We start from the raw sequence: 8182 nt of genomic DNA, 5'->3' as shown, positions 1-8182 counted from the left end.
CTCCTTGCAGTCCGTGGGACTCTCAAGAGTCTTCTCCAACACCACAGTTCAAAAGCATCAATTCCTTGGTGCTCAGCTTTCTTCATCATCCAACTCTCACATCCATACATGACTACTGGAAGAACCATAGCCTTCACTAGATGGACCTTTGTTGGCAAAGTAATGTCTCTGCTTTTTAATATGCTATCTAGGTTGGTCATAACTTTTCTTCCAAGGAGCAAGCGTCTTTTAATTTCATGGCTGCAGTCACCATCAGCAGTGATTTTTGAGCCCCAAAAAATAAAGTCAGCTACTGTTTCTACTGTTTCTCCATCTATTTGCCATGAAGTGATGGGACCAGAGGCCATGATCTTAGTTTTCTGAACGTTGAGCTTTAAGCCAACTCTTTCACTCTCCTCTTTTACTTTCATCAAGAAGCTCTTTAGTTCTTCACTTTCTGCCATAAGGGTGGTGTCGTCTGCATATCTGAGGTTATTGATATTTCTCCCGGCAATCTTGATTCCAGCTTGTGCTTCCCCCAGCCCAGCGTTTCTCATGATGTACTCTGCATAGAAGTTAAATAAGCAGGGTGACAATATACAGCCTTGACTGACTCCCTTCCATATTTGGAACCAGTCTGTTGTTCCATGTCCAGTTCTAAATGTTACTTCTTGACCTGCATACAGATTTCTCAAGAGGCAGGTCAGGTGGTCTGGTATTCCCATCTCTTTCAGAATTTTCCACAGTGCTAATTTTCCACAAAAATTACTACTATTCTTCTCTTAATCCTCTAGATATAATTTTAGACCATCCTGAGATTGCAAGGTGAGCTGTCAACAAATAAATACATTTTCAAAACTACTTGTCTGCAGAAGTCATGATCTTATTTCTTCTGTGTGATCAGAACAAAAGAAATAATGTGAATACTAAGTTTGATGTAAATCAAAACTCAAATACAAGAGTTTGTGTTTATCTGTGTATTATTTTCACTGACTGACTATAATAATGAGTTATACCCTTCAGGGAAAAACTGTCTAGCAGAAGAGGAACAGGCAAAAACAAGGTTTGACTCCTCTGTAAAATGATCTCACTAAGCTATCTTTCCCAAACGTCAAGGATAACTGAGGTTGGAGTCACTCCTGCCTGCCCTCCTGTTAGCACTGACGACCACACCTTATATTTTAGAAAAGTCACGTTAATGTACGCTTTTCTCTCTGTTTTCTATGCTGATGTCACCTAACTCCTCATCAACATCAGTTTCATCTTTTTCTCCAGCTTCAGAGAAAGATGGTCTCTTTTTGGAAAAAAAAAAATTGTTTTTACAGTGTGGTAAAATACATATAATGTAAAACTTACATCTTAACTATTTTTGTATGTATAGCTCTACAGTGTAAGTATATTCACAGAAGTCTTTTTTCATCTTGTAAAACTGAAATTTTATACTCTTTAGACAACTCCTCATTTCCCGAGAGAATAGTTCAAACTTCCTTTCCTGGCTCTCTTACCTCTTCCCCACCCATTACAACCAAGATCCTTTTTGTTTACTTCTCTGAGGTCTGCTAAGGGACTTGTTTTGGTAGCATTTCACACCCCACCCCTGCCATAATCATAATGCTCTCCTGGCTCCACTCCTGCCTTACTGAATGTTCCTTCTCTAAATCCGCTGCTAACTGTTGCTAAATGTTTCATTGCTAAACACTCTCTAAACGTTATTTGTTGGGTTCTTTCTGCCCTTGGCTTTCTACACCCATTTTGGATAATCTCACTCACCCACTCCAATGACGTCAATTTTGAAGTTTCCCACATCTATACAAACCTCCAACCCTGGCCTCTTGCCTGAGCTTTAGGCTTAGCAAGATTTATTTTATTGTTACTCTGTGTCAGGATCTCTTATAGCACTAAATTTTCAGAGCTGAAAAAGACAGGGACAAGCTAGGTTGCTGCAAAAGAAGCTCCGCTTATTATAATGATATCTCACTTTAAAGAAAAAAACAAAACAACTTATATTGTAAAACCATTCATTCTTTCCTTGGCTTCTGTGAGGCAGCAGGATCTTTTTCAAACTATAGTTGCATCTCCTTCTCAGCACCTCGAGCCGGTTCTTGGGTAACATCTTCCCCTCCAGTTACACCATCTCCTTGTTGTCCCAGCCAGTCCCAAAGCTTTAGAAACACTCCATGGAGGTGACTTTCAAATCTTTATCTACAGCTCTGACCTCTCCTTGGAACTCCAGCCATGTACATCCATTTGCCAACTTGTCATCTCCACTTGGATGTAATGGTTCTTTCACATTTAACATGGTCCCATAGAATTCCCAGTTTTCTCTCTCTGACCTGCTCCTTTCTCAATAAACATTTCCAACATCCACCCATTGCACATGCTGAATATTCAGCACTGTTCTTTTATATTACTTGTCCTCTTGTTCCCCAGATTTAATTCACCCACCAAGACCTTTTTTTGAAACTTATGTTTGGTGGCTCAGATGGTAAAGCATCTGCTTGCAATGCAGGAGACCTGGGTTTGATCCCTGGGTTGGGAAGATCCTCTGGAGAAGGGAATGGCAACCCACTCCAGTACTCTTGCCTGGAAAATCCCATGGACGGTGGAGCCTGGTAGGCTACAGTCCAGTCCATGGGGTCGCAAAGAGTGAGACATGACTGAGCAACTTCACTTTCACCTTTTTTTTTTTTTTTTGGAAGAGGGGAATGTTCATTGTGATGGGAGTGGGGACAGGGGAACATCACTGTCGCTCACACATCTCCCGTAGGATCTTCATGCTCTCTGAGTAACGAAGCTGGTTCCGATGAGATGCCTCCTTCCACCTCTGGCGGATGCGTTTCCAGCGCTGCATGTTACGGTAGATGAGCGTGGAGGGTGAGGGCTCAGGTTCGGAGGGCTCATCATCAGGGGTACCCTGGGTCTCAGGCTGCAGTGGGGATGGAATTCGGGATCTGCAGGCATCTCCAGGTGGCCCGGGAGCTGTGAGTGGAAGCAGCTTATACACGTCACGACTCTTGCTGTTGGTGATCTCGGAACCCTCCTCATCCTCAGGCCGGGGGTGGGGGCAGCGGCGAGCTGTGTGAGCGTTCACGCTTGCGCACTGTGGGGCTGTTGCGCATCCAGGCTCTGCAGATGGGGTACAGTGGCGTGTTCTCACTGAACTGAGCCAAGTCCACACTCTGGTCAAACAGCTTGATCACATAGGTGTTGGATCGCTGTGGCCCTCCCTCGGCCAGCCCCTCATCCATCTCCCTCCTCTTCTTCCTCCGCTGGTGGGGGAATCGGGCAGATGGCCTGTCCATGTGACTCTTCTCTAGCAGACACTTCAGAACAGCATCCAGTTGGCTCCAGGCCTTGGCCATCTCCAACTCTGATTCCTCCACTTTCACCTTCACGGGGAACATGGTTGGGGTCTGGGATCTGGCTAGCTGGGCCTGAGGAGCCCAAAAGAGCCTAAAGTCACAAGTCAAGGCCAGAGGCAGATGGGGAGAGGTCAAAGGTAAGCTTCATGTGTAGCCAGTCTGCCACCCAAGCAGTGTCCGGCCACTCACTTTCACCTTTTTAAGACCTTTTTGACTCTACACAAGCGTGTCCCAGTTCCCTCTGCTTCTCTCCATCTCTACTGCCATCAGCCTAGTCCACCCTGATCCCTCCCATGAGGATGACTGCTATAGCTTTCCAACTTCCTGCTACTTCTGCTCTGGTCTACTTTCCACAAAGCAGCCTGTGATCACATAAAAATACACACCAGACCATGTCACTTGTTTGCCTAAAAGCATGCAGTGACTCAGTCATGTCCAGATCTTTGCAGTTCGGTGGACTGTAGCCCGCCAGACTCCTCTGCTCATGAAATTCTCCAGGCAAGTCCGTGGGGTCTCAAAGAGTTGGACATGACTTAGTGACTAAGCAACAGCAATTCAGTGACTTCCTGTGGACCTTAAAATAAAACCCAAATCTGTTGCCACATGGCCTTTGAATTCTAGTCTGGGTCTACCTATTAAACGCAATTGCTTACCCTTCACCTTCTTGATCCTGTTCACTGGCCTTGTTTCCATTTCTTGAACTGGCTAAACTTTTTTGTCTTCCTAGCATCAGTGGTTCCTTAGCCTGAAATGCTTACCTTCCAATCATAGATTGACTGATTTTTCTTATCATTCATATTCTGCTCAGAGAGGTCTTTCTTTCTATGCAATTTAAAGTAGCCATCAGACAGTCTCTCTTATGTCAGCCTATTTTTTATTTTTACACAGTGTTTAACATTATCTTCTACTTTTCTTGTTTATCTCTTCACTTGTCTGGTTATTATCTGTTTGCCTCTGCTAAAACGCTCTGTGAACCTAGAGATCTTTTCTCTTTGGTTCATTCCTGTATTCCTAGAGCTTAGACAGTATCTGGCAGTTAAAAGAATATTTTTAAAATGCTTGAATGAATGAATAACATGTCTCCAGACATCAAACTTTCTAATTCAATCTCTAAACAGCTGCCAGAGTGAGCTCCCGAAGACACCCGTCTCACCAAGTCATTCCCTACTTGAAACACTCCAGAGATGCCATATTGGCCAATGGCAAGAGAATATAATCCAAAGAGCTCAATACAGTGTACAAGACACTCCACAAGCTGGACTCTACTTGCTTCTCCCATCTCATTTCTCACTAGCTCTGTGCCCAATGACCTGCAAGATGCCTAATGATTAGCATGTCCAAGGGGTCATACTGTTTCACAGTCCTGGGTCTTTGAACCAGTTCTTCCTATCTGGACTGTTCTTTTTCCCCATTACTCTTTTCCCTAAAATCCCCTTATTTACTCAGTTTTTAAGATACAGCTTAAGTCAGGAAGCTATTCTGATCCCCCTATCACCCCAAACTTCAATCTTTTCCTCTATCATTTATATTTGCCCCCATTATAGCTACTTAAGTCTACTTCTTGCTGCATGTCTGTCTTTCCACTTGGACTATAAACTCCATGAGGGCAGGTGTAGTTTTATATGTCACATCATATTACATATCATAGTATGTATATAATTCTATTCCTGGATACTACTCATGGTTAGCAGTTGCCTATGTTAGCTGACTGACTCACTTCACTGACTATACAAAAATGCAAGAAACTTGAAAATGCTTGACATCACTTGCCGCTGGGTTGACAGATGTTACTCATTATGTTGTGTTTATTGTAGCTCAGGCTATCATACTGAGCGTGATAACTCAGATGAGTGAGGATGAATGTCTTCAAACTCTTAAGAAAAATGTGCTTTGGAAGAACATAGTCAATTTATCACTTAAAACCAATTCTTAGATCATCACAGGGGAAATGAATGGGTCTGACAGGAATGTGAAATACTTAAGGAAAAGTTGATTAAAGAAGGCTTCATGAACGATTAATTATAGAATTTAATATTGGTGGGAAAGAGTCTTACTGACATTTAAATCAATGCCAGCAAAACAAGGTGCAATTAAGCATTTGCCATAGCAAATAAAACATCATCAAGGTATTTGTTCTGAATTGTAATTATATAAAAGTGGAAAGTGCAACTCTGAAATGTATGTTCATGTTAGGTGTGACTCTTTGGCTGAAGCCTTACATTTTGGACACATATTTTTACGTGATAATTGCAAGTCCTGCTATGCAAAGGTGAGTGTACTACCTCTCCTTTCTCTGGCCTCCCAGCCCATCTGCAGTCTACTGCTTTCTGGTTTCCAGTTATCTTTACTTTAACTGACACCTTTTCATAAAGTCACCAGTGACCTTCTGATGAACATATCCAATGGTCCCAGCTTACTTGAATCTATTTAATCTATTGATTGAATTAATATTTATTTATCACCCATGCTGTGTTAGTGTTAGGCACTGATTTGACACGTGGTAATAAAAAAGGAAAGGACCCTTCCCTCCCAAAACCAATCAAATAAACAAGGTAAAACCCAGCAAGAAAATCTCCAAATGCATGCACATGTGTGTGCATGCACGCGCGCGCACACACACACACACACACACAGGAAAAAAAGATAAAAACAGAAACCAAGCCAAACAATGACAAACTAAACAGCTAAACAGCAACAAACTAAACTACGAAACAGACTTGTTTCCTGACCTCAAATATTCAATTCTAGTAGGAAAATTAAATAAATAAGCACAGAGATAAACATTTCATTAAATTGTGATGAGTGCTATGAAAAGTGAAGCACATGATGTTCTGAGAAATGATAACAAGGAACCCAGTTTGAATCAAGGATAAAGGCAGAACCTCTGAAGAAGAGATCTGAAGGAGGAGGGGGGAGAAAAAGTCCAAATGGAGAGAGAAAAATAAATAATAGCTCAGAAAACAGGTTTGCTTGAAAAACACATGAAGAATATGAACCCTGTTTGGCTAATCATTTCCCCCAAGCAACAGATGAAGAGGGAGAATTGTCCGCTATCAAAAATGAACTAAGCAGTCATGGAATAAACATGATACAGTCAAAGACAAAGCATTCTGGAGCCATATTATAAAGCAGATAAGAGAGGGACTAGCTTGCAATATTTTTTTTTTTTTTCATGTTGAGGTAATTCAGGAAAAAAGAAGAAAAAGCCAAATTGCTTAAGAATGTGGAGAGTATTATGCAGATACTCCAGCAGAAGAAAGGAAAGAAGTTAGGTCCCTGTTGAGACACTGATTCTTGCTACATTCCATCCAACATACCAGGGAATTTCTGGGAAGTTGTTTTCCCTTCTGACATTTAACAGATATTCCCTTAATCCTTAATGGTACATAAATGTAGGGTACATCCAAGGCCTCAAGTTCAGGGAAGATGAAATCATTGGCTGAAGATTGTTTTCTACATCTAGGATTGCAAACAAGAAGTATGAAAGAGAAACTCATAGTCTTTGCAGAAATGAAGCTTCCTTTGTGTGGTTAGTACATGTGATTAAAACAGGAACTGCAGAGTGTACTCACCACCCTGTTTGGACTTTTCTGGATCTTTGGCACTTTCATTCCTTGTACAAAAATAGGGGGAAAGTCTTTCTCTTTCTCTTTTTAAAAATTTAAAAAAATTCCTAAGGTAATAGTTCTCAACCTTGCCTACGCATCAAGTTTACCTTGGGTCACTTCGAAAGCTCTGTGCCTTTGAAGCACTTCAAGACCTCCTTATCAGTGTGTCTGGGATGGGTGTAGGGATCAGTTTTAAAAATCTTCCCAATTGATTCCTATGTGCTTCCAAGTTTAAGATCTATTTTAGTAAGCCTTTATTTATCTTCTATCTCTTTTTACTTTTAAAAATAATTCATTTTCTGAAAATTAAATAAACATTGAAAAAAACCAACCCCAAACTTAAATGAGCAGATATCTTAAAATAGAAAGGAGAGGCTTGGAAACTCCCAGTAGAATGTTTGCAGTCTTACTGTCCTGACCTCAACAGCCTGCCTTGTAGGTGGTGATATGTAGCTGGGCTACAGGTCCTAATAGGCAAGACTGGCTTTGGCTGGAGAACCTGGTAGGGTTTCCCAAATATTCTCACTCACCCCAGTCTCTGCACGACTCTAGATGTCTACACCAGTTCTCTATCTAGTATCCTCTGCCTTTGACAGATCACATGTTCTCATCTGGCCTTCTGAAGACTGGGCCCCTGGAGTCATAGCAGCTTCCCTTACTTGCCATGATTTCCCTTCACTTTGCTCTTGGTTTCCTCTGGCAGATGCCAGCATAGGTACACAACCCTTTATCTGCAACCCCTGGGGCTGCATGTGTCCTGAAATTCAGCATGTCTTAGGCTTTGGAAAGGTAGATTCTGCAGTCCATGTGTTACGGACTTCTCTTAGTGCGGTGGAGCAGTACCCTGTAATCAAGCACTTGCCTGTTTCTTCAGGAAACATGGGATACTCCCATGAAATAGGACGGATAGTGACTGCAAACAGTCTCATGTCTGTTCAGTTCAACTTTTGCCACCACATAACTTTGCTAGAACTTTGTGAATAAAAACCTTTAGTTAGACCCAGAGAGCAAGGAGACCTGTGGTAGCAGTATTATTTAAAAACTGTTTTGCAAGACTGCCTTTTCACTGACTGTACTGGTTTTTCTCGTTGCTTATAACAGAAACATTGTAACATGAAGTTAAATGCATTTCCATTGCCGGTTGCTTTCTGAGTGTTAATACTTTCTTTCCATTTGGTCAAAATGGAAACCCCAGATAACCCTGGATTTTTTGTTGGGGGAGAATAAAACTAA

General features: G+C 41.7%; 1 pseudogene; it reads right to left on the bottom strand.

Annotated features, from left to right (window-relative positions):
- Positions 1 to 2705: 2705 nt before the first annotated feature.
- Positions 2706 to 3383, bottom strand: LOC145525151 (protein lin-37 homolog pseudogene; annotated as a pseudogene).
- Positions 3384 to 8182: the final 4799 nt, after the last annotated feature.

Source organism: Giraffa tippelskirchi, chromosome 11 (genome assembly GCF_054371585.1).
Source record: "Giraffa tippelskirchi isolate mGirTip1 chromosome 11, T2T-mGirTip1v1.2.pri, whole genome shotgun sequence".
NCBI lineage: Eukaryota > Metazoa > Chordata > Mammalia > Artiodactyla > Giraffidae > Giraffa > Giraffa tippelskirchi.
The sequence above is the reverse complement of the archived record's forward strand: the minus strand, read 5'-3'. Positions and strand labels throughout refer to the sequence as shown.